Consider the following 27,466-nt stretch of genomic DNA (forward strand, 5'->3'; position numbering starts at 1 on the left):
AGCTATTACTTCTATGGAAATTCCACTGTATCATTTTAGGATGATACTAGCACAAAGGGAAGTGGAGGAAAGAAATAAAAAATGAATGAGGAAGGGTGATGTCGTCGGTGGATCTTAACACACATTCAGCTGAGGATCTATCGAGTTCTAAAATAGGAAGTAGTTCCAGACCACACCCAAGAAAATAGCTTTTCTTTTGGGTGCAGACCCCCTGAGACCCCTAAATTGCTTTCTGTGGCTAGACTCCTAATTCCTGATAAAAATTGTTGTATATTTAGAAGAGTATAGATGTGCTTAAGCAAGTGGATACTGAATCCCAGCTCTGTCACTCACTAGCTCTATGAGCTTGAGCAAGACAACTTAATTTCTTCCTTTCAATTTTATTCATTCATTCACTCATTCATTCAGGCATCCATTCGTCTAACACTTCTGAAATCATATCGTGTGTCCAGGTACTCTGCTAGGCAGTAAAACCAAAGATAAACAACCTCTAGCCACATGCAGCATAACATTCTAGTGAGAAAGATGGCAAAAAATCCAATAAATGAACAAATAAAATTTAAAATGTGTAGAGCATTGTAAAGAAAAAACCAGGAGCTGAGATGGAGAAAAAGGTATTAGATAAAGTAACTAGAGAGTACCTTTTTATAGAGGTGCCATAGTCTTGGGAATATGCTTAAGCATAACGTTGGGATAACAATAAAGTCTGCATTGGATCAGAGTGTTCTGGTTGTTCAATCACCCAGTCAGGTCCGACTCTTTGCAACCCCATAGACTTAAGCACGCCAGGCCTCCCTGTCCCTCACGATCTCCTGGAGTTTGCCCAAGTTCATGTTCATTGCATCAGTGATGCCATCCAGTCTCATCCTCTGATGCCCTCTTCTCCTGCCTGTAATCTTTCCCATCATCAGGGACTTTACCAATGAGTCATCTGTTTAATCAGATAACCAAAATACTGGGCTTCTACTTCAGCATCAGTCCTTCCAGCGAATACTCAGGGTTGATCTCCTTTAAGATTGACTGATTTGATCTCCTTGCTGTGCAAGCAGAGAAGGCAATGGCAACCCACTCCAGTACTCTTGCCTGGAAAATCCCATGGATGGAGGAGCCTGGTAGGCTGGAGTCCATGGGGTCGCTAGGAGTTGGACATGACTGAGTGACTTCACTTTCACTTTTCACTTTCATGCGTTGAGGGACTCTCAGGAGTCTTCTCCAGCACCACAGTTCAAATGCATCAATTCTTTGGCTTTCTGCCTTCTTTACAGTCCAGCTCTTACAACCGTACATGACCACAGGGAAAGCCATAGCCTTGACTATACGGACCTTTGTTGGCAGAGTAATGTCTCTGCTTTTCAACACCTTTTCTAGGTTTGTCATTGCTTTCCTGCCAAGACCATCTTACCTGTCTCCTGAGAAACCTGTATGCAGATCAAGAAGCAACAGTTAGAACCCTGTATGGAACAACTGACTGGTTCCAAATCGAGAAAGGACTACAACAGGGACGTCATGTGTCTCCCTGTTTGTTTAACCTACAATGCTGAGCACATCATGAGAACTGTCGGGCTGGACGAATTACAAGCTGGAACCAAGATAGGTGGGAGAAACATCAACTACCTGGGATATATGGATGACACCACTCTAAAGGCAGAAAGCAAAGAGGAACTAAAGAGCTTCTTGATGAGGGTGAAGGAGGGGCATGAGAGAGCCAGCTTAAGACTAAATATTAGAAACACTAAGGTCATGGCATCCGGCCCATTACTGCATGGCAAATAGAAAGGGGAAAGGTGGAAGCAGTGACAGATTTCATCTTCTAGGGCTCCAAAATCACTGCGGATGGTGACTGCAGCCATGAAATGAGAAGGCAATTGCTTCTTGGCAGGAAAGTGAAAACCTAGACAGGGTGTGGAACAGCAGAGACATTACTCTGCTGACAAAGGATCACAGTGAGGGAGGCCTAATTAGACAATGCATGCATAACACGTTTGATTTAGTGCTTGGCACATAGGAAACGCTCAACAAATGTTTAATATTTCTTCTATTCTTAGCACATATACTTAGTACACTCCATGGACTGTAGCCGGCCAGGCTCCTGTGTCCATGGGATTTTCTAGGCAAGAACACTGGAGTGGGTTGCCATTTCCTCCTCCAGGGGATCCTTCTGACTCAGGAATCAAACCTGCTTCTCCTTTGTTGCAGGCATATTCTTCACCGCTTGAGCCCTGGGGGAAGGCCACTTAGTACACAGCGCTTAGTACATAAACTTAGGAGACAGAATCGTACACAGTAGGCACTGGATAAATGTGTGCTGTCGATGGCTTATGAAAAGAATATGGTGGCATGGTGCTACCCCATCACTGTCCAGTGCTTCAGGTAGCATCAGAGGGGCTAAAATTGCTCTCTTAGGCACTTACATATGACAGTAAGGAATATATCAGCCTCTGGACCCCCAGAGTGGGTCCCTGCAGAATAATATTGTTCCAGGCAGAAATCAAGAGAAACTTGGTACTGATTTGTGCCGCAGTTGCTCACAGTATAAACAGAAGCCACCAGGGCTGTCCACTCAGCACTTCTTACCAGACACAGAAAAAAAAATATATATATATTTTTTAAGAGAGATGGAAGAAGGGCATTTTTAGTGCAGGCTGCAGCTCTTTACAACATAAACTGCTCAGCCAAGGGGAACTGAAATGGATGGAGCGTATGCAAAGTCAGCTAATGAATGGAGTTTGGGTGAAAAAAATGATAAAAAGAAATTGCTTTATTTTATTTTTCTATCCATAGCAATGCTTGTTTTTAAAGTGGTCAGTGATGCAGTTCTCATTGACACTGAGCATTCAGGGGAAGAAAGCAGTAGTACTTCTGTGATCACACAGTGGGTATAATAGGATTAAGTATAATAATTTACTGGTAAAACAAAATTTCAATTAGATCCTGATTGTATGAATTTCCAGAACCATCATTTATTAGGCAGGAGACATAAACCTACCACATTTGCTGGTCCAGCAGCAGAACTGGAGAGAAATTACCTTCAGCTAAAGGATGGTATATTGGCCAGTATATTGGATGGTAGGTATAGTGGCGTATTATTAATGGAAAATACACCCTGGAAAGGGGGGAGAGCGCAGATTGGCTGGTGGACCGTTCCTTTCTGGTCTTGGCCTGTCACTGGCAGACACAGGCTGCATTGGTACCTCTCTGGGCTTCCTGATTGCTGAGCTCAAAGAGGTTACAGGTATACTGTGATCTAGTGAACCCTCAACCCCTATGCTCTGGGGTAACTGAGGTCCCCAGGTGGTTGTCAGTCCAGGACTAATCAAGGATAACATGAGGGTTCTGACAGCATCCCCGTAGTCCCTGGAGATGGTGGACTCCATGAGCTTCTCCACAGGGCACTGAGCGCTCCCAAGAAGGTGCTCTTTACTGAATACCTCAGTGTCCACTGCAGAGCACACTGCTGCCCACTGTGGACAGAGGGCTGAAGAGATGCTTGGATTATGTTCCAGGAGAGTGGCGTGCAGTCCAAGCCTGGACTGAGAGTGGAAGATGGGGAGGCCAGATGGGGCTCCTGCAAGGCATAGCTCTAAAGGCAGCCCTGTACCTCTTTCTGCATATATCTAAGATACTTAAGCCCATTTAAACATGCCCTTTCAAAACACAAATTTTATTTGGCTGCACTATGTCATAGTTGCCCCATGTAAACTCTTAGTTGCAGCATGTAGGATCTAGTTCCCTGACCAGGGATCAAACTTGGGGCCCTGCATTGGAGTGAGGAGTCTTAGCCACTGGACGACCAGGAAAGTCCCTGTGCCCTTTAACGGAGTCCACACAGTGGCAGGGCGAGGGTTCTACGGCTACATGGACATTCGGCACATTCAAGCATCTTTCTTTTGAAATTCTCAGAACAAAAATGTTTGACTGGATTTGAAATCCATTTCCATTAACAAAAGACATTTTCAACATTTACATCGGGGAAAGAAAATAAAAAAGAAGAGTTCTTCAACACTTTAAAGACAATTTCAACTGTTGTAAATTTTTGAATGGCTGTAAAAAATAGCTTTAAATTTTTTATCACTTACTTGTGGGAACAAAGTTTCTCATCAATGGTGACTATCAAGAATTTGAAGAGATCGTTAAAAAGACTTGATCAGGACTTGCTTGTAGCCATTTCAAATATAAAACTTGGTATGAAACAGTCATGTGCATGAAAGCAAGCTCAAATTTCTCATTAAAATTTTTGGAAAAGATTTTATTTGAGGCTTTTACACAAATTCAATATTTAACATCCATCTCTAACACTGTGCATTTTATTTTTATTATCATAGTAATAAAATATAAAGAAAATGTAATAAATATTTTCACCTAGCCCATGCAGATGTCCTCAAGTCCCCTCCAATTTATTCCAGTGTGGTGTACAAGTATTATCACATCAAAAAATATCTTGGTTTCAAGCAGACCTCAGAACACCTCTATGCTAATACTATTTGCTACTGACTTTCTCTGACCAAATCATATGAATGGCTTGGCTTGGGCCTCAGTACTCTCATCTGTCAAATGACCAGATTAGATTAAATTATTCCTAAGGTTTAATTTGAATAGTCTATTTACTTCAATGGTCAAGTTATTTTTAACAACCTGTTTATCTCTATGGTCACAACATGGATTTATTGCTTATGAGGATACATCTTAGCAATTGATCATGATTTTTTTTTTTGGAGTTCCAGTGGGCTTTTATTGAGATAAATTAACAAATCAAGATTTTATCCACCATCTTTTCTTTTAAATTCAGCAGAGACTCTGGTCTAATTTATTATTTATTTCTGGCTGTGCTGGATCTTCACTGCTGCTCAGGTTTTTCTCTAGTCGTGGTGAGCAGAGGCTACTCTCTAGTTGTGGTGTGCAGGCTGCTCATTCTTGTGGCTTCTCCTGTTGTGGAGAATGGGCTCTGTGATCCATGAGTTTCAGTAGTTGGGGCTTACAGGCTCTAGAGCACGGGCTCAACAGTTGTGGTGCACGGGCTTAGTTGCTCCATGGAATGTGGAATCTTCCTCGACCAGGGATCGAACCTGTGTCTCCTGCATTGGGAGGTGGATTCTTTACCACTGAGCCACCAAGGAAGCCCTGATCATGATTTGTAAACAACTTTAATACAAAATAGTCTGCTATAAACCAAAAAATGTTGTATGCATAGAACAGACAATGGAATTGGATATGACTTTGTGACCAAAATATTTATTAGCAAGGAAAATCTAGCCATTGCCTTGACTCCAGAGAACTCAAGGTACTACGCTAACACCACAAGTCCTTTTGTACAAGTTAAAATTTCTGCAAGCATTTACCTGTTCAAGTTTGGAAACACAGATCAATTTGAAGGAAGCCCAGGAACCCTTTCCTTCTGCAATCAGAGGCTCTGCTGATATGGACTGTGCCCATATTGATCACTTTTACATTCCCAAAAGGCCTGCCCATTGATTTCTAGCCATCCTTTTCACTTTTGAAAACAACTGCCTCAGACGGAGAGTGAGGCTGAGGGTCTAAAAGGCAATTACTACTTTTTAATCAGCTTGCTTTGAACCAGAATTCTACCTTACCTACCTTCTTGTCCCCAGGCTCTTGCCCCTCTACAAGCAGACAAAGAATTAAAAAAATAAATAAATATGTGAGTAAGATACAGCCAAGAGCAGATAAAAGCTCTACTGCAGACCCTAACATCCATATACTTTAGGAAGAGGTCTGGAAAAGTATATCACTGAATATCGGAGAACTTTGAAGTATTAAAGCATCCATTTCAAAGGAAAGGGTTCAGAATACCCAAGCACGTGCTCTCTGATCACCCATACCATTGAATATGTACGTGCATGTCTCCTGACTGTTCACAGGCACTCTTAGAACTAGAAACATGTACCGCCTGGAGAAGTCTGAGTAGCAGAAATAGTTATAGGTATGTATCGTGGTGACTTATACTCCCTCTGAGACGTGTAGTCACTTTCCTAGGAAGATTGAACATCAAAAGCTATATGAAGAAATGATCTAACATTGTCAGCTCATTTATTCTAAGGATTAGTGTCAACATCACAGAGAATAGGCGCTATAGAGTGGACGTGCGAGCTCAGGGTTTGGTCTTTGGGTGAAGAAGATAAAGTAAAAGTCAGAAATTAGTAAGGTCTTAAAAACAATGGGGTCTCTTGGGTGTCAGCAGGAACTCAAGTTACATAAAAGGAGCATTTAGTAAAGATGAAAGACATCATAGAAAACCATCTGTAAAATTCAAGAGCCTATATTGTAAAGCCACGGGAAGGAAAGAACATTTATTTAAGCACCATATGTAGGGCACTGTGATAGGTGCTTTCAAATCTTTCAAGTCAAATATAACTATAGCATCATTCCCTTTCTAACTAGTGACAAAACCAGGGCTAATAAAAAAGTTGTGAAGTTTGTTATAGCTAGTAGATGATCAAAACCTGCTAAGCTCAGACTTGGGGTTGACTTTACACATACATCTGATGGATGTGCCTATTTTTCTGCTTGATGAAGGGGAAATTCTCCAGCCTCACATAATCTTCCCTACTGGTTCCATCAAGTCCTTTAATTGCAGCTATGTTCCTTCAAGTCTTGACGGTTTGGGTTTTAAGTGTTTCTCACCTAAATTTAGTTACTCAAGGATTAGCTGGTTAGATGGGGTTAGATGGTTCCCAGGTTCCCAGGCATTTATTTGAAAGGAAAACATTTCTTAATGACCTCTTCTAGGAACCAAGAATAAGTCCCCATAGGGCTGGGAGTATCTCATGGGTGGAGGTATGTCTTATGGTTCTGGGGCTGCTGAGGGGCCATACCACCACAATACGTTTTTTCTGCACGTTTTTTAGTTGCATACTCTGATTCACTCTTCATGACAGTTTTGTAATATTTACTACAGCGAGAACAGAAAGATAGTTGAGTATTTCCTCTAACAAGATTGATCACAATTTGATAGTTTATTATCGGTAAGTTAGAAAACTTCTTTTGAACTTCGAAACTTAATACTGTAAACACTTTATCGGTGACTTTCCATTGCAGTTACATTCCAAAAACAGGAAATGCTCCAAGGAGAAAACTAGGCTCTGAAAGCAAGCCTTCTATTTCGTACGGTGCTGTGTGCCGTGCTGTGCTTAGTTGCTCAGTCGTGTCCAACTCTTTTCGACCCGATGGACTGTAGCCCACCAGACTCCTCTGTCCATGGGGATTCTCCAGGCAAGAACACTGGAGTGGGTTGCCATGCCCTCCTCAAGGGGATCTTCCCAACCCAGGGATCAAGCCCACGTATCTCGCATTGCAGGTGGATTCTTTACCCTCTGAGCCACCAGGGAAGCCCATTTCCTACTGTGGCTGGGGCAAATTAGAGACGGATTCACAGCATAGCTGGAGAAGCTGAAAATTCAAGGTCTTTTCCAAGGCTCTCACTCACAGGGCAGAATAGTCACCTGTGCTGGAGGACAGAGAGCAATGCTTCTGCCTGGGGGCATCACTGCTCTTACCTGCAGTAGTCCCGGGGCTGCTGGCTGCACTGGCAGGCTAAGCACAACCTCTCCATCTGCCTGGCCCCAGAATGACAGCTTCTTCTGGCAAGTAACTTGAGCAGCCTGACCCACCTCCACCTTCAGTGGGAGAGTACTCGAACCAGGCACAGCTCATTACCACTTTGATGTGGGCTTCATGGCCCACCTGGTGTCTTGACCCTTTTTTCCAGGTCAGACTTGGAGAGAAAGAGAGGGTGAGGACCTAAGACTGGGGTCTTAGGAGGGGGTGAGGCTCCCAGCTCCATTAGAGGGCTACAGTCTCCAAATCTATGGCCTCGGGTAAGAAACACTTCTCAAGCAAGAAATTGATGAAGACTTTACAGATGTGGCATTGCCAATAAAAGACTCAAGCAAAAGTCACTTTTTGAAACTATCAGTAATAAATGCATTTTGATCAGCCATGCTGGAGGAAAGACTGAATTACTTGTCCATCTCCTTTCTAGGAAATATTACAAGATTGTCCTCACAGAATGAGGCAATCAAAGAGCATGAAGGCAAAAAAAAAAAAAAAATGTAGAGGAGCAAGCATTATAGATCTATATCAGACAATAAAAATATAGTGTTATTTTTCTGAAGTTTTTGGATTTGATGCCATTTCTTTACACATTCAAATTAATGTTCTCATTCAAACATGACTTTACATTCATATTTTAAAATTCTTTTAGGAAAAGGAAATTTCTTACTGTGAAAATTCCACACTGTGAAAGAGTGCCCCATGAGTTAAGCTTCAGGTGCTAGAAATGAGTATCTGTTCCTAAAACTTCTGCTGGGATACAAAAGGCTGTGCCCAGCATCTCTGTGTTCTCAGGGGATCTCTGCCAACAGGGATGTTAGGAATTGGTGCCTAGTTCAGTTTCATAGCAACAACAATGGGCTGGCGTGGGACTTCAACTCTATTTATGGATTAACTTTGATCTAATTATGTGCCCCTGGGCAGGAGACTATAAAGTTCAGGACTATATTTTCCCATTAATAAACTGGGATTCTAAATAAGAACGCCTCCTCATCCTTCCTGCATGTAGTATTGCAATATAGATGTTAAAATTTTGTAGAAGAAGATGACCCACCAAAAGGAAAAAGCCATAGCTCCCAGGTGGTGCAGCAGTAATAAAGAATCTGCCTGCCAGTACGGGAGATGCAGGAGACAGGGGCGTGATTCCTCGGTCAGGAAGAACCTCTGGAGTAGAAAATGGCAACCCACTTCAGTTTCCATGCCTGGAGAATTTCATGGATGGAGGAGCCTGGCAGGCTACAGTCCATAGGTTTGCAGAGTCAGACACGACTGAGTGACTGAACTCACACACATGCATACTCACTCCTTGCACATTCCTCTGGCTGGCAGGAAACTGAGGTTACTGGTAGCATCTTGGTCAAGCTTTACCACCTAAACACGCTGTCCCCACGCCACCCTTGAGACCAACTGAAAACCGTCACACGTCTCTTTCTAAATTTCCCCAGAGTGGTGGTGTTGGTTGTGGTGGTGGTAGGTTTCCTTTTTTCTTTTTATATATATGGAAGAAGTAGAAACACTCATTTCCCTCCTGTTTTCCATTGCTCTGCCTTTTTACGTTACTCAGCCCTTCCTTTCCGTATCCTCATTAGCCTCCCACCCCATCATTAGCCCAACACCACTTCCCTCGTGGTCCAGAGGGTAAAGAATCTGCCTGCCAAGGCAGGAGACCCAGGAGATATGGCTTCGATCTCTGGGTCAGAAAGATCCCCTGGAGGAAGAAATGGCAACTCACCCCAGTATTTTTGCCTGGAAAATTCTGCAGACAGAGGAGCCTGAAGGGCTACAGTCCATGGGGTTGAAAAGAGTTGGACACGACTGAGCGCATGGCACACAGCCCTTCCTTTCCGTATCCTCATTAGCCGCCCACCCCATCATTAGCCCAATGCCACTACCCTCTACTTCCTGTTGGATTTCTGACCTGGCTATTTCCCTCTTCCAGTTCTTCCAAAGGCTTGTGAAGCATCCCAGAATTTGGGCTGATATTCTGCACCCCCAGATGGGCCACGAGACAGTGGATGAGTAACAGAGGGTTGGCTTTGTTCAGATTCGGGGAGGGTAGTCTAGTGATGGAGCCATCAGTGCTTCGTGGTCCTCACTGGTCACCCAGCAGTGTCACTCAGGGTCCTCTGGTGCCTGAAGCAGAAACCCCTGGCCTGTATTCCCTTTCCTGTTACTCCCTCACCCCACCCAAAGCTACTTTTGGCTTCTGAAATGTGCAGGAAATAAGCAAATGAAAACAGAGGGAAATAATCCCTAAAGTCAACAACTGGTCAGCTACACTTAAATACCCAAGAAAGGAGAATGACACCCCCAAAGGTTTCATCAACCCACGAGTTGGGCAATGAGTTGGTCTCATTTGGAAATCTTCTGTGTCTCTATAGATTTGCTTCTCAAGGTAAATCACCACCCCGCCTAGCCACATTTGTTAACAATGCATGTAACTCTTAACGGCATCTCAAAAGCATACTTACTCTCAATTTCGCTTCTCATTCGTTTTTATGATGCTAGAGAAATTCAGATTATATAGGCTTTCTTTGTGCTGAGATGGTAATTTTATATCACTGTAGATTAATAGCATTTTTAGTGATATTTGGTATCACTCATTTGTCTCCCAGGGTCGTAAAGATATATATTTTTTCTAATTTGGCTTTGCCAACAAATAAAAAATAAGAGTCTTTTTCTGTTGAATGAGCGAAAAAGTCATTCTGATCATGAAGAATTATTCCCCTTTAACATGCCCACAATCCACCATCTAATTGTTTTTGTTATGGCAGCAATACAGTTTTCACAGGAATGCACGCGTGCGTGCCTGAGTGCACGCGTACAGCTTGGCCTGCAGAGGAGTTTCTTCTCGTTGCTCCTTGATCTTCACTTTAAGTTCCGATTAGTGAGCCTCCAGTTTTTCTGTTTAGAACCTATTCATCCAGGCACCTCTACTCAGGAAGATCAAGACCCCCCACTGCTCCACTTCCTCTCCCTCCATCCTGGAGTTTTGCAGAAACTGGCCTTTGTAAGCATATTGAGATGTCTGGAACTCTGTTCAGAGAACTGGTCCCGCAGTGCTCACTTGGAGCAAGCACCCATTCCAAGGACGGTTATTATGGAACAGAAAGACAGTCAGACTCGGTTTAGCTATCAGCTTTTAAACCTTCCTCCATCTGCTGAAATGTGCACTGCAAAGTTTCACATAAAATGCTGATTACTACCTCAGTGCAGATTCGTAGAACGATCCACTCTCTCTTGGTTTACATCCCACTCGCCTAACTACCTACTCACCTGTTCTATCGGAAAATTTTAATCATCTCTCTGACATTAGCTTGGCAATTTCAGCGGCCACGTCCCATTCCCTCAAAGTCTTTCTGCTCCATTTCATTCCTATTTCTTTTCTGCTTGTGTTAATTATTGTTGCAGCCAGCATACGTGTTTGTCAATAAGGCATTGCATTTTCCATGTGTCAGTTCCTGAGCCCATCAGAGAACCCTGCTTTTACATTCTGAATCCATTTTCCCCTTTCCCAACTCAGCTCATTTTGCTCTGTGTCTGTCTCTACTCCTCAGTCCAAATCCATCGGAAGTTGCAAGAAACTTGGCACTTGCACAATGGTCCCCTTGCTTAACGCAGTCTAGTTCTCCACCAAGCCTTAGGTTTGGGCCTGCAATGGGCTGCACGTTGCCTGAAAGCCCCATGACTTCTTCCATACCTGAGATGCCCTCAACCTTCTGAAATGCTGGCTTTTGGAATGTACAGAAAACAGTTTTCCCACCTCACGTCAAGGACTAAGACATTAAATTCCCAAGTAAGCTCGGTGTGGTTTAGTTGCCGAGTCATGTCTGACTCTTGAAAACCACTCCTGACCCCACTAGCTCCATCCCCAGTGTGAAGACTTTGGTAGTGAAAAAAGCCTTCCCTTAACAGTCATGCAGAGACACACCTAGCGTAGTCCTAGGCGCCCACCAAGGCTCTGTAAATGCCCACACAGTCAATGGGTTGCTTTGAAACGCTTGAGACCCACAGGCTGCATCTTAGGGGTGGTGCAAAGGGTAGGCGTGTAGCTCCTTTTTAAAAAATGAATACTGTTCTCCCCTCTGTACCAGTATAACCTATTTTGGAGAATTTTCTAATGGTTGACATTTCCTTTCATGGTTAATACCAAGGATACGTACAAGTTGTCATAATCCCAAGACTCTTCTTTTATCATGGCTTCTGAGAATTCACTAACTAGGTCCCTCTCACAGGCCAAGGAAACACCATTTTAAAAGAACTCTCTCTGTTTCTCAGAATGAACGCCCTTCTGGTGAAGGGCACATGAAGGGAAGTTTCTTTTCTTGTTTTGCTTTTGTTTCAGATTCCCTTGGGGGTTACACACATCCTGTTCTCATTCCCCGATTCCTTGGGGAAGCACTCAGCCTATGACGGACAGGAAGAGGAGGGGTGCAGGCCCCGAACCCCATAGACAGGGAGGAGATGGGCTGAGGCTCCTCTGCGTCTGGGTTGCCCACTTCATCTTCTCTTCCACCCAAGTCCATCACTCACCTGCACCGGAATCCCCTGCGTGCCACACACTGACCCTTGGTAAGATTCCATTTTTTAGTTCCCTGCACCGTGACCTTCCTTGGCCAGCTCCTCATCCTTTTATCTGCCTTCTACTGCCTGGGGGTTGGTCCTTCATGTCTACGCTGCCAGAGAATGCTGGCAATAGAAAATGCTGGAAAATTGGAGTGGTAGGAAGGGAAAACAACAGGCTCCTGCAGGCTTTGTGATTTTAGATCATCAGAAACGTCTTTCACCGTTAGCCCTTTTTCTAATAATCACAACAAATGATCATTTTCCACTAATTGTCCCACGAGGAATATTGCTGTTCAAGTTTTCCTCCGGGTACTCTCTGGCAGTCATGCTAATCAGCAAGGATACAGCCCAAGGCCGACTGGGGGAGAAGGAGATAGGGGTGAGGAAGTCTCATCATTCTGACCCCCGACTGCTCACACAGAAAGAGAGGCCTTTCCGGTCAGCATCTGCTTGTCTTTATTCCTACATCTTCTTGGAAATACCTTTCTTGAACTTGAAGACTCCCTCGAGACATTTTCCAGATGAAGGACTTCTGCGGGAGTCTTTAATTCACAATAATAAGAAGATGAAACACTGTCGGGCCACCTCTGGGCTCAGTGCCCTCGTGTTGGAAGTTGGCTCAAGACAGACACTGTGTAGCTCACTTCTTCCACTCCATGTTCAGCTCCAGTAAATAGCTAATTCAGGCTAAACATTGCCTCCCCTGGTCACTCCCTGCTTTGCCCACGTAACCTGTGAAAAGACAATGAAAATGGAGTTGGCGTTGCTAAGAGAGCTCTCTAACATGGAGCTGGGCAACCACTGAGCAAGTGGGACCTCAGCCTGTGTGAAGTTTGACTTTTGACCATTTCTTGTCCTACTTAAGATATCTATTGGACTCTTCCCCTAAAATAATGTGACACCCTAACTATTTATCAAACCCTTACCCTAAAACAACTTGTGATTCCTTAAAGAACAAAGATTTCCAGACTTGCATCAGAGTCTATTACTATTCTCACCTGGCAACTTTAACAAACTTTGCTAAAGACTTCTCTTTCCCAGAATACTCTTTCAGTTTTCCCTGAATCTAATCTGAATCAGTGTCGCCTGAATTGCAATCCTTAAGACCCCAAATAAAGTTCTTTGTTCTTTACAGCCTCGATACTGATTATTGTTTGACAAAATGAAAATGAATTGTTAGTTCTTTTTCGTTTACTAACTCCATGAGTCAGGGCAAGCTAAAGAAAAGTATGAGAGGAAATGTGAACAAATTTTCCGTCTTTATGTACAGGCAATATCTGCAACTAATCACGCTTTAAGAAAATATTTCCTTGGAACAGTCACAGAGAAGGGTTTTGTTAAAAAAAGTTGAGAGCAGGGGAATTCTACATTACACTCTGCTGAATTAAAAAAAAATGAAAGCTTCTATAAGATTCAGAGAACTTTAGCCAGTGATAATCTCACCCAGTTTCCATGTGTGTAAAATGGGGATTATGAAATTAGCTGTCTCATGGGCTTCTTGGGACTACTTCATATAATTTTTAGAATAGTATCTAGTACATAGTGAGTATTCTATAAATGTTAACAATTATTATTATTATTATCAGCTAATAAAATTCCCAGTTGCTCTTATACTAGATGATCCATTAGGGAGAGGTTGCAAACTAACAGTCTATGAACAGGATGCCATCTACACGAAGAGAGTTTTAGAAATCTCTGTTTTCATTGCTGCATTTTAAAATTGAGAGATTTCTCTCTCACTCAAAAGGTATTTCCAATTTTGCTTTTAAACAGGGGGACCTGTGACATCAGGCCTACATCCTGCAAAGTAACCCTGGGCAAGAGCGGAAGGGCCCTTTCCAGGGACATGTATCACCAGTTTGCAAAATCCCGCTGTGCCCTCCTGTGGTCCACTGAGCCCTTTGCATTTTCCCTCTCCTGTCTCACAAGCCACCAAGCACTTTCCAGGAGGCTCTTCTATTTTGTTTTGTACAGACTGTAAGGGGGGAGGGTAAGCAACACTATCCACATTTTACAGTTGGGGAAACTAATCAAAGGGTAGGTTAAGTGAGCTGAGAAATGCCGCATGGTGAGTCACTTGGGAGACTACTCTCTTCTCCAACAGCATGCTGCCTCCCAGACCCTGTGGACAAACTCTGTCCTCACATTTCCTCAGAATGTTCTCTGCTGTGATTTGTAAGCAGCAGGGTGACTTGATGTGCCCGTTTCAAATGATAAGTTAAAGAGTGACCTAAGGTGTCTGAGGACTGTCCTCTCCACTCTGCTAATAAACAGGGCAGTCTCTAATTATTTGCATGGAGTTTGGCTCCCAAGATAATTCAGTGTCCGTGTGGCTCCGTTTCACCCCTGCTTATTTCCATTACCTTGCATATTAGCTGTGTCAACTTGATGGGCCTGCTGTTCCCCAGGGTGGCTATTATAAATACTGTTGCTACAGTGAAATGCTTCCAGTCTTCTGGAACCTCATTTGAACTAAGCAAGTTCTCTATAACGATCATTAATGATGTATTGCTTGCATATAAATGTTGGGTATTAATCTTTTGTTTACTTTTTTTATGCCATCAGACTTTTTAGAGTTTCTTTCTAATGTACTCTTAACTGATGACCAGAAGCAGCTTCTCCATTTGTGACTGAGTGACTTTTTAGCTGCCAATTCACAGTGGCAGGTGAAAGCTTGATCTTGGAGCCTTGGCTGATAGACTTGCTTCGCTTGGCAGACACAGTGACCCAGTGCTCATCAAGGTTGCATATCATTAGTGCCTGGGCACAAAGTCTCACCTGAGCCTTTTTATTAAGTCTGTCAAGACAGTCTACTGGTTTACGAGTTTTATGAATTGAGTCCACGCCAAGAAGTTCCTGCAAGGTGACTGGAATGCATTTAATGATCAACCCTGGAAGGAGGGACATTGTGGGTGCTGGACACATTCCATTCCTTTTTAACAGGAAGGGTTGGACCCACACTATAGTGGGTTTGAGGGTTCATCTGGTCTGGATTCTTTGATAAATGCCCTTCTACCAAGGCCCAGGTTCCAAGTACTGGATTAAATCTAAGAAAATCTCTCATGACTTGAGGCAGACTCTTCTTGCTATACTGAATCAGATGGGAAGACATTCCTTCTGGTTGGTTTAGTTTGACCTTACACCATGAAAGTGAAAGTCACTCAGTCATGTCTGACTCTTTGCACCCCATGGACTATATAGTCCACAGAATTCTCCAGGCCAGAATACTGGAGAGGGTAGGCTTTCCTTTCTCCGGGGAATATTCCCAACCCAGGGATTGAACCCAGGTCTCCTGCATTGCATTTGGATTCTTTACTAGCTGAGCCACAAGGGAAGCCCAAGAATACTGGAGAGGGTAGCCTATCCCTTCTCCAGCGGATCTTCCCAACCCAGGAATTGAACTGGGGTCTCCTGCATTGCAGGTGGATTCTTTACCAACTCAACTATCAGGGGCTCCCCTTGTGGTTCAACTGGTAAAGAATCTGCCTGAAATGTGGGAGACCTGGGTTTTATCCTTGGGTTGGGAAGAACCCCTGGAGATGGGAAAGACTACCCACTCCAGTATTCTGGCCCAGAGAATTCCATGGACTGTATAGTCCATGGGGTCACAAAGAGTTGGACACAACTGAGCGACCTTCACTTACACCACGGAGTTGTACAGAAATAGATTAGCATCTGTGTAGGCAACGACAAGGTGCCCGTGTCTTCGTGACACAAGGTCATGGAGCTTGAGCTCAGGAATCAGACAGACCTGGATTTGAACCTCTGCTCTGCCGGGTTCAATCCCTGGGTTGGGAAGATCCCCTGGAGAAGGAAATGGCAACCCACTCCGGTATTCTTGCCTGGGAAATCCCATGGACAGAGGAGCCTGGTAGGCTACAGTTCACGGGGTTGCAAAAAGTCAGACACGACTGAGCGACTTCACTTTCACTTTCTTTCTGCCAACATACTACCTATGAAATTTTAAGCTTTCTTTTTTGGCTTGTGTGTGCCACAGACTCTGTATTTTTGTCCCAGCTTTATTAGGATATAATTCACATGTAACAATGTATGCATTTAATGTATATTTAGGGTTTCTTAAATTCCACTTAAGCCTTGGTTTTTCTCTTTGTTTAATAAGAATACTGACTACCCACTTCGCAGGGGTTTTGTGAGAAATACATGAAAAAAAAAAATATATATATATATATATAAAACACAGCCCAGAGTCTGGTACAAAGCAAGTGCTGGGTATAAAGCTGTAATAATTATCTGCTCACTATTCTGTGAGTCCACACTGATTTTAGCTGTGGAGCTCCCTCCTGACCTTACTCATCCCAAAAGAGAAAGGCTGTTTACTGGGCTATCACCATGTACCCATCCTTGCCCTTCCTGTCTTTGTCATCAGAAGTTAAATGTGATAGATTCTTCTGGGTTTAATTACGAGCAGGATGAGGAGATGGCCCTGTGCCAAAACCATAAATTCACCACAAGTCTCTTATGTAAGGAATGCCCATTAAAACCTATTAGAGGCAGACATGCTTATGACATGTAGACTCATGTTTGAGGAAGGGGTGGAAGATCCCATGGGAGAAAGTAGGCATAGATCTGAGGCTATTAAGATGGGCATAACACGGTATGGGGTCATGTGGAGGGGTTTTTCTGGGCCCATGGTTTCTCTTAACACCAATAACTGTAGTCATGGGTGGGCCGGTGTGAGTGCCACTGTCCTTCTTCAAATGTTCATCATTTCTCACTTGAAGGATATGAAAAGCTCTGATTCTGCTCCCTGCCGTCATTCTCTTCCTGCTCTAAATCCATCCTCTACACTGCTGCCAGAGTGATCTTTCTAGAACACAGTTCCACTCAGGCCCCTTCTCTGCTCAGCGGTCTTTGCTGGTGTCCATCGCTTACCCAAGTAAGTCTAGTGGCCAGAAGCAAAGGACAGACCTAAGCACACCATTGCCAATCACTTGAGCCTTGAATCCAGGTGGAGTTGGTGGTTGCACTAGAGAACAGTACTAGCAAGAGTCCGGAAAACTTGAGGAAGGCTTTTCATCACTCCCTAAAGCATTCACCCAGTCGTCTGGATTAGAGGAAGTTTAAAGAGTTAGAGAAAGCCACATGAGTTTCTCCCCTTGCCTGGAGATCAGATGTCTTCACAACCGAGGAAATATTTATAGCTTCATAGATGTGAAAAGCTGTTCATTCCTAACATTGATTCTAGAGTCTCCCTGAAGATCCACTCTAGGGGACTTAGAATTCAGCTTTGAAAATTGATTCTTTTTTCCCTTTGGAACCACATCTTCATCTTGCTGCCCCAGTGCCTCTAAGGTGCCAGTCCTCTACTTTTCTCTAAATGTTTGCTAGTATATACGGTTGGAATTCCATGTAATTCCTAGAGGAGCCTCCATTACATATAGCTTTTTAGTGTTCTCTGAATAGTCAATTAAATCACATATAAATGGAAGTTGAGGTTGTTCATCTTCAGAAAGGCTGAGTTTTTCTTTAATAGGTAAAGTAACAAACCAGGAAGACTTGACTCGAAGGCAAGATGGGTCCCTCTGGCAGAGGCAGAAGGTCCAACTCCCTGTTGACCCTCCAGTTTTCAATCTCCTAGTTCTCACGACAGCAAACTAGAGAACTCTGCCTGTTACCTGGCATCTGGGGGACTGCCCGGAGGGCCACAGCAGAGGCGATGCTGGCAGCAGCCGGCCCCAGGCCCTCTGACTTTGCTTCAGACTTTGCTCCATCATTGTATGAGATGTTCCCAAGTCAATCCCCCAAAACAAGGGAAAAACATTATATCCCACCCTTTCTCAATACTGATCTCACAAGAAGTGTAGACTGAGAAAGTACTTTCTAAAAGAAATGATCCGGGTGGACCCAGATTTACCACTCTGACACAAATCAGGAAACCTTTGAGTCCCTGGTTTTAAGTAAGCCAAAGCGCTTGCCTTCTGGCATATAGAATACCTGGGGAGCCTGAACCTCCTCTGGGGAAGTCAACTATTTTAGTACCAACTTCTTGTGGAAAAGCCTTATTTATAAAATAAGTATTTTGTTTCAAACACTGAATGAAAGGGAGTACTTTAATTCCATATCATGGCAAGCATTTCATAAAGATACAGAGAATAACAATTTGTTTCCATATCCAAGAAGAGGACTTGTAAAATAGCAAAAATGTTCTGCAACTACTTGCTGGGAATGGGAGAACTCAATGATTCAACAGGCAGGATTTCCATTTGCACAATGATTAGCTTGTAGATCCCATCAAATAAGAGTCTAGCAAAATGGTTCCTAAGAATATTGACCTATGTCCCAAGTCAGTTTTTCTCCTTAATACAGTACAGTTTTGCTCCTGTCTCCTGTTTGTCGCTAGAGATATGACCTAAGAAATGCTTGTCATGAAAACTTGTACTCAGCAATGTATTTCTTATTAAGTTAGCCATATGAAAAACAAAAACGAAGTTAGTGATGTCCTATAGCCCCCAAGCTGCTTTGTTCATCCGATAGAAGTATAACAGCACTTTCCTCCAAAATGTAGACTAGGACCCTTGAGTATTTCACAAGTGAACAATGGCTGAGTCATTTAATTTAAGAACACAGCTAGCTAAGCACTCATTTATTTGTGCAAAAACAAAAAAAAATTCACAGGGCTTTTATCATGCTTGCACAAGATCCAGATATCTGAAGACTGTAAATCCATAAATATCCTCTGACATGATGGGCCATTACAGCTCTTAAAGACTCATTGCCGTCTGTTGGATCAAACTAGTGCTTCACATTGAAGCCTGGGAAGAAGATTTATATGATCATCATTCCAAATCATATCTCTATGTAAAACTCCCTATCTTGGGAATGAACTTTCAACTCTTTTTGCCTGCCAGTATGAAGCATTATGTTCCCCAGCCAAGAGAGTTCTAGAAACCTTTCCGTTCTCTAGGCTTACATCTGTACACACCTGCAACCAAAACCTCTTCCCCCTTTCTCCTCCCTGGAGGATGGAACTCAGCTTGGTAGATAAGTTGCAGGGTCTCAGACCTAGCACTTAACACCAACTTGACCTGAGTCACATAAATCACTTAATCTTTTAGAGAGATGAGTGTTGGAATGAAGGGCCAAGTGTCTTAAAAAAAGGTCATTTATCAAATTTTTGCTCATAACCAGAAGGAGAAGCAAGATAGCGCTGCCTCATTAAATGAAGCAGGAGAGAGCTTCAAGAAGTCCGCATAGTGAACAGTGTCATGGGGGAAAGGTTAAAGAGAGTGAGGACTCAGAAGAGAAAATTGTGCTCCAAGCTCTTCCTCACTCCCCATAGCCCACAGGCCATTCTGTCTTATTGATTCCACCCCCACCGCATTTCAGAGTGGCCCCTCAACTCCACCCCCTCCGCTACAGCTTCCTTTCAAGATGTTGTCATCTCCCCCAGTGCGACTCTTCTCGCTTTTGCCCGCATTGCAGAGAGCAATCCCTTTGTATTATGTAGAACCAATCCTGTGGCAAACTCGGCCTTGCATAACTGAATGTTGCTTCTTCTATTCTCCTGAACTCTCCACTTCCTGTCACTTCCTTAAATCATCTTGGCTCATTCCTGTCCCTCTCACATCCTTGAATACCCTCTCGTAACCCTGCTCTCCTTGTTAAAATTCTAAAATCTGAAAATGCATAGCTCCTGCCTCATATGCCATACCTTAAAACACTGTCTTTACAGAATTCCTATTTACTTATCTGTGTACAGCTGCCTTTTATATGGATTGTAAGCTTTCTGAAGGTAGGGATCGTGCCACTCAATGTCTAGTGTAGGGCCCTAGATGTAACCGATGCTTGGTAAAGATGCACAGAAGAAATGAGTGTATGGATAGAAGTAAGTGAATTTGGTAACTGATCTTTCAAACAGGAGAGTTAATGGAATCAAAGAGACAGAACTAGAATTCAAGACTGTAAGCGGAAAAAGGGTAGTGAGAAAACAGAAGTCTGTAAAAAATTATATTACAAAAATATGTGCATGTATGGAGTTTTTATTCATGGAGATTGTTCTCATAAACTACTAGCCTCTCTCTTCCTGTTTCTCTTCTGTCTATAGCCTAGAGAAATCCCATTTGTCATTCCCCTGTTCAGCACTGAACAGGCAGCTATATATATATAGTAAGGCCTTTGTTGGTGGTTGCCAGAGGAGAGGAGGATGGAGGATAGGCAAAATAGGGAAAGGGGATTAATTGGTACAGAGATATAATGTACAGCATAGGGAATATAGTCAGTAATACTGTAGTAACTTCGTATGGTGGCAGACAGTAACTAGACTTATCATGGTGATCATTTCATAATGTATAAAAATATTGAATCACTATATGGTACCACTGAAACTGATACAATATTTTAAGTCAGTTATATATCAAGAGCAAACAAACAAACAGCTAAACAACAAGGTCTTGGTCCTTAGGCTTTACACATCTCAGATTTGTTTAATTGATGGGACTGACATGCAAATATTTCTACAATCTAGTTTCAGTTTTGCTTTATCCAACATTACTGCTGATGCATTTTGACACGTCAGCTATTTTTTTCGATCCTTTTCATCTTCAGTACATTTTGGGATTATCTCTGCCCTGTGTGTGCTTAGTCGCTCAGTTGTGTCTGACTCTTTGTGACCCCCATGGACTGTGGCCCGCCAGGCTCTCTAGGTTAATTCAGTTCCCATATTTTCATTACATTTCTTATTTTCCCAGCAAATTAAAATGCATTTTACTCTGTTACCTTAAAAAGAAATGAAAGCCAGCATCTAATACCATTTACATTCATTCTCCTGTTCTCAGTGTCACCAATTTCCTGCAAGCACAAAACCTTTCCATTGCATCATCTTCATCTACATGTTGAGACTCTGCAGGTCCTATGGTCTCTAAGGACCGTCAAATGGCATTGGCAATAACCCTGTGATGATAAGTTGTCCTCACTTTTCCTTCTTGATAGCCAACAATTACCCTCAGATGCCGTCTCCCCTTTCTCCAGCCTCTATACCCACATGTACCATGATAGCTATGCTCCCCACTTCACCACACCCAACAACTGCTGGGTAAGTTGCCGTGCAATTATCACGGTCCACCAACTGGCTTCTAGCACAGTTTCAAATTTACTCTTCCACGTTCATCGTTTTTCTCTGTCCTAAAGAAGTCCCATTCCTTGGCTAATGGCTCCAGGGTGCTAAGGAGCCCTGCAACATCAGGGGCAGAGTGAGTCTGATAGAATTCTATTTGTCATCACCTGTGTGCCCTCCACCCCACTGTGCCGTCTCCTCCATGTCTTTTTATCTCTTACACGCCTTCTGACGCTTTTATACAGCACCCCAAAGAAAGCATCATTTTCCTCTCCTTCTCTCTACACCTCTAATTCATTTCTTCTTGCCTGCAGCATTATTGTTTATAACAAGAGCTGAAAATTGTCGCGCTCATACTGTGAGCTAGGCAGTGGACTTTGCACTTTATTTGGATTATCTCATTTATTCTTCATTGTAGTTTTATAAGGAAGGTACTACTATTTTCATGTCTACTTCATAAAGTACAGAACTGAGGCTTTTGGGTGAAGAAACGTGCCTGAGGTTACAGAGCTAGAAACCTAGCAGGCGTGTGACCTTAGCAGTCCACTCCATCCATTATGCTGGAAGGCCTTGCTCTGAGAAGCTGGGGGTCACTTGCTGACCGCTGGAGCAGCAGCGCCGGACGGAGATGCTCACCTCTCGCCTCTAGTCCACCAAGTCCCAGACAGCCTTCCGGGCAGAGCGCCTAGTGATGGCTGCCACAGAAACGACCTTTTCCTGCACCTGCTCAGATGACTTCCACCTGGGAGGGGGGCTCCCTGCAACCTTGGCTAATTCTGGTCTGATCCCTTCTTCAGCTACCCTGCCTGAGGACAAGAGGGCATTAGACAGCAAGCAGCCACCTGTGGTCCAACGTGACCTTGGAAAAATACACTGAAACTGACTTACAGATTTCCTAACAAGAACTCACACTTCCACACACTTTCCCTTCCTAGCCTCCTAGGAACGTATAGCTATCCACATCGCCTTCCCCTCATGCAATCCTAGCCTGCAACCTGCCTGCTGATCAAGAACTGATGAAAAACCTGAATAAATAAAAATTGAATCCAGACACAAAAGAGATTCCCTGCAAATTCTTTCCTGTCATTTTTTTTCTGCCCTTGGCTTAAATAAGCTATTTTCTTAAATGCATTACTTTTATTTCCCAAATGAAATCTTCAAAATCAATTTAAGTATTTGAAAGTGAATAAAACATCATGCATTATTGCCATCATGTTGATCAGTTCTGCATCTGATGTAGTGAGACAAATATCAGATTGGTTTTAGCTTCTGTTCAGCTGTTGAACTTCAAAATTTAGGGTGTTTCCGCCTTGCCTCAGTTGCCTCAACTGTCACCACAAACACTGCCACTTATCTGAAATGTTTTGAAGAACAAAGTTTACTAGATTCTGAATTTTTTCAGGATATTTTTGGGGGGTTTTATAATCCTGATTTTAAAACAACTTCCCTGATGATGTCCTCAAAAATTGTTGAAATTTATGCAGAGCTTTAGAAGCTAAAGTTTCTCTAAATATCCTATATTTTTTCCACCAACCTCATCGTACCACTGGCATAGTCTTCTTTAATAGAATTCAGCACCTTAAATCATTGTTAACGCCTCCGCTTTTGTGTTTTCAAGCCATTTTTCTCTCACCACGTTTCATCTGTAGTACAACCACCTGGGCATCCAGTGCCACCATGAACTTCCCCTTCGTCGGAGGGTGGGAATGGGACAGATGGGTGATGAAGGAGGCGGAGGGGGACCAGGAAAGAGCCCGTCTGGGCACTTGGTGGCGGCATGATAGAACTGGCTGGCTTAGAGGAAGGGGCAGCGAGTAGGACAGGAAGCAGCAGGTCTGTGGCAAGTGATGGTGGAGGGAAGACAGGGAGCTGCCCAGGAATACTTTCACGGTTTGCCTGTCCCCAGGATCCAGGGTCGGTTTCTCCTTTCCACCAGCTGAGCATCCTGAGTCTCTCCTGGTTCTCTTTCCTCCCCTAGTGAACAGTGCCCTGCCTCTTTCTCTCTCCTGCTGCGGCTGCACCAAGTCTCTCTTGCTCTTTTCCCTTCTCTCAGATGTGACGTGGGGCTTCCCTGGTGGCTCAGCAATGAAGAATCTGCCTGTCAAGGCAGGAGACAGGAGATGTGGGTTCCATCAATGGGTTGGGAAGATCCCCTGGAGAAGGAAATGGCAACCTACTCCAGTATTCTTGCCTGGGAAATTCTATGGATGGAGTAGCCTGGTGGGCTACAGTTCATAAGGTTGCAAAAGCATCAGATACAAGGTAGCAACTAAACAACAACAGATCTGGCCTTTGGCTGTGCCCGTGGTGTCCTTTTGTCCTTGCCGCTGGCTCCAGGGCCCCACGTTTGACTGCTGCCAAAAGCTACCGGCTTTAAGCACTGTGACTGCACTTCTCTTGTTAAGGGGGGAACAGGAGGTTTGTGAGTCTCTAGCAGGCTGGAGCTTTGCTACACATGTGAACGATGTGGTTAGTGCCTTGGGTCACTTGACTGCCCTTTAGCATTGAGCATCTATGCAGCAGAGGGCTTACCTTGTAATGCAGCCCTGGAAAGCTGATTTAGACATGTTGGTTTGCGGAGCCGTGGCACGGAGTCGAGAGTGAGCCCTGCACAAGCAGCTCCCTTGTGGATCCTGTGAGCCGTCCACGTCTGGCCTCAGCTCCAGGCATGGGCCTCATCTCTGGGTTAGAAGTTACTGGACAGGAAGGAATGAACAAACGAGGGAAGGAATGAGTGAATGAGTGGGTGAAGGGCTGAATAATGCTGTCTGGAAACAAAGAAGGACTGGGATGTGGAAGTCAAGGGATAGTCCAGGAAGTGAAAGGCTCCAGTTCTGGGCTCCCTTACCTCTTACCCGGCACTCAGGGAATCCACCCTGCCAGTGGCAGCTCTCAAGCAAGGACACTGCACAGAGGTAGAGAAACATTTAAACAGGCTGCACTGCTCCACAGCTTAAGATAAATATTCATGCTTAATACTCGTTCTAGGGTATGAATTTTTAGACTATAATTCTTTAAAATTTATTATCGTTTTAAACTTAATTGGGTGAAAATATTTATTGGTGGGGGAGGGGATGCAATTACCCAATTATCAGAGCTAGAATGAATCCTAGGAGGGACCCTAAAACTATCTTTAAGTACTGAGATGATTTTATTACAGCAACTGTTAAAACAATAATGCATGTTGTGTGTTCTTCGGTCTTTTTACAATAGAAAAGGAACACACAATTTTCAAACAGAAAACAGACTTGCATTTGTGGAGAAGAAATAAGAAAGGGCTTTGTGCCAATGAATTCTCCTCGCAAAGCCCCACCACCTAAAATTTGTTTTCCTTTGAGGCTTAGGAAAAAGGAGGTAGGGTGAGGAGGGAAGCTCTAGCGCAGTCACAGACAATGAAATAGCGATGTGGGAACTAGCATTCAAGACGTGCTGGCATTTTCCCAAACAGGGAGTGCTGACAAGTATAATCCTATTACTAAAATCACATCAGCAATGTGATAAATGAACGAAAAAACAACCTCCTGCAACCAGAGTGGCTATTTGTCCACAAAATCTCATTGCCTTGTATCAATCTGTCCCCCTCAAAATAGTACATAGTCGAAAACAATGTTAAGGAAGCTTTTAAAACACATCATTGAGATTACAGCACCTTTTAAAATAAACAGCACTGAATACCAACACAGGTAAAATGTCATTGTGAGATGGGGATCCGATATTCAACGGTGTGCTTTATGACTTTCCAGTGTGTGATAAAATCTGTTCACCAGATGTACTATTTGTCTCCTGTGTAGCATACTTGAGCATCCTGTAGGCCTGAGGCCCATTTATTTCATGTAATTGCCTTTCCTGTGCACACCTTAGGGCACCCTAATTCTCCATTTTATTTCAGGCACTGTACAGGGTACCATCTGGTAGTTTAAAACTCATCCCGTTTTATTGCACTACCACAGTAGTTGTATTCAGCCGTACTGCAGGCTTTAGGTGGGGAAGGACTTCTTACTACCAGCTATTTATTTTTGCCTGAAATAAAGTCGCCTTGAACTATCTACATGCAGGATTCACACGCTGATCATCACTGGTCCATACGAGCTTGACAGAGGCTCGCCGGCAACCTGCAGACTGGAAGCAGTTTCCAATTGCTTCATGCACAGCTGTTAACTTACGGAATTGGGATTCTAAATTCTTCTCCTACTTCTGCACGTAATGATATCTTTTTACTATCTCATTTGTATTATTTCAGTTCAGATGAGCACAAAAATAAATGTATTCCATCACATCTGGAAAAGTACCGCAGAGAAATCGCTTAATATACAAAGCTGCACACCTCATTACGAGGTTCGTCACTCATTTCCAACCCAGCCCTTACCTCTGCCCCTCATCAACGTGGCTTTTGTCTCAGTGTTGTTTTCATTAAATTGTTAAATCATTTTCAAGGGAATTTGAAAGATCTTGAAAAGACGAGTTTGGAAATAATATACTTGGCGGAAGGAAAATAAATCTCAAAACCTCGCAGCCTTTCGGCGGCAGCAGGTCCCGGATGAGCGCGCCTTTCCCTAACTTGTGCACAAATTAGGTAGGAAGTAAGTGCGCTCTCCTGAGAATGCATCTCCCGCCCCACGGCAGCTCCCACGCGGAGGCGCCCGCGCAGCTGGGCAAGCCACCGTAACAAAGGGTCTCTGACATGCAGATGACACACCCCCAGCCGCTCGTTTCCAAATGAGTCATTGTTCACCTGCTGGTTCCTGCCTCACCAAATCCCTCTGGCCGCCTGGGTTCTGTATCCCGCTTCTCCGTTACCTCCCCCACCTCCCGCCCCAACCTCCCACCAATCCGACAGCTAAGGTCTGTGGCTTCTGGAATGGCCATGAAAAGACTGCAGCAAGAGGGGGCCAGGAGGGGCGGTGGGGCGAGGTGAGTGATGACTTGGCTCACGAGCCACTGCTGCCTCCTGACATGTGTTATCTCGGCGTTGCCCGGGGAGATTACCAGTCTTTGGCCAGAGACACAGAAAGCCTTCCAGGGCACAATCTGCTAGCTGGCACCAGTGACCTGTGTAAATTAACAAACCAGTCCGGAGATGCTGCTGATCCTACAGGCACCTCAGCCCTTCCTCCTGGTGTTGGGTGACCACAGCTCGACCACAGTTGGGGATGGAAGAATATTTCAGGGGAAGAGGGCTGGCGAGGGACCCCTTTGCTGCAGATTCTTTACATGTTTTGCATTCGTGGCAATGACAAATGTAGCTAAATGCACCTGGCTGTAGTTGTCTGCTGTGATCTAAAGCCTGTTTGAGTGAAAAGAATAACTCCCTCTGTTATTTATTGTTGGAAGCAGAGTTTACTTTGCTGCCTTTAACCTCAGCAGAAATCAGCAATGCCAGAGTGAGAGCAAACTGATGAGTTCTAGGCATCAGAGCAAAGAATCGTTGGTTGGAGTCTTGTAAATCAGCAGAAGAAGACCAGTGACCAAATAGATTCATATTTATTTTCATGGAGTTTCCCCCTTCTTTGACTCTCAGGCAATCTCATTCTATAAAAATGTTAATACTGGTGTGAATATGAAGGGTAATTTTTTTCCCCCACAGCTCTGTCAAACATATCTTCCCAATAATTAAATGTGCATCCTTGGGCTCTAAGAGCAGTCTTGTTGAACAAAGCAACCGCAAATCCAACTAACCTTTGAAGAATGAGGATGTCAAAGTATAAGCAGATGTTTTAATTTACACAATGCTGAGATTTTTTGGATGCCAAATGTTCTTAAAATAGTTATTGTATCTCAACAGAGGAAGAAAGATACACTCAGAAATAACTTACCAACCTCTGGGTTACATCACCATTTTCTCATTCAGCAGAAGTGGTATTGGACGTGTTATTAAGAAAGCTATGTATTAATCAGCATCTAACGAGAAAGTAAGATAATTCTATGATTAGAATATGTAAAAGGAATAAAACCAGAGAGGGTAGCAAAATTTTAAAATATATGCACACATACACACAGTCTCTGTAAAGTCCATAGCTACATTAAACACAGGGTTAAAAAAAATACTCATGGTATCCCTCATGTATGCATTAAATCACTCTAAAATGATTTAGGAGATGTATGCTATTTTCTAAAAAAGCGGATACATACTCTAGCCATGAAATTATAGCATCATGTTGTCTATTTAGTTGAACTTGCATTGCTTTGGGGAAATATTAGACACGTTTTTCACAAATGGATGTGTGCAGGAAAGATTTATACTACATACACATAAGGAAAAAT

At 43.5% G+C, this 27,466-nt stretch overlaps 1 long non-coding RNA gene across 6 annotated transcripts in view; it reads right to left on the reverse strand.

The window, feature by feature from the left end:
- Positions 1–4,231: 4,231 nt before the first annotated feature.
- LOC132659202 (uncharacterized) overlaps positions 4,232–27,466 on the reverse strand; it is a 155,388-nt gene continuing 132,153 nt past the window's right edge. For 2 of the 6 annotated variants that reach the window (XR_009599317.1, XR_009599320.1), the window contains 4 exons: positions 27,019–27,103; positions 24,054–24,110; positions 23,738–23,901; positions 4,232–12,864 (listed from right to left, as the gene is read on the reverse strand). This is a non-coding gene — a long non-coding RNA (uncharacterized LOC132659202). The remainder of the gene's footprint in view (positions 12,865–23,737; positions 23,902–24,053; positions 24,111–27,018; positions 27,104–27,466) is intronic. The other 4 variants (XR_009599315.1, XR_009599319.1, XR_009599318.1 and 1 more) reach the window with 3 other exon arrangements.

The sequence above is a fragment of the Ovis aries genome, chromosome 2 (assembly GCF_016772045.2).
Source record: "Ovis aries strain OAR_USU_Benz2616 breed Rambouillet chromosome 2, ARS-UI_Ramb_v3.0, whole genome shotgun sequence".
Lineage (NCBI taxonomy): Eukaryota > Metazoa > Chordata > Mammalia > Artiodactyla > Bovidae > Ovis > Ovis aries.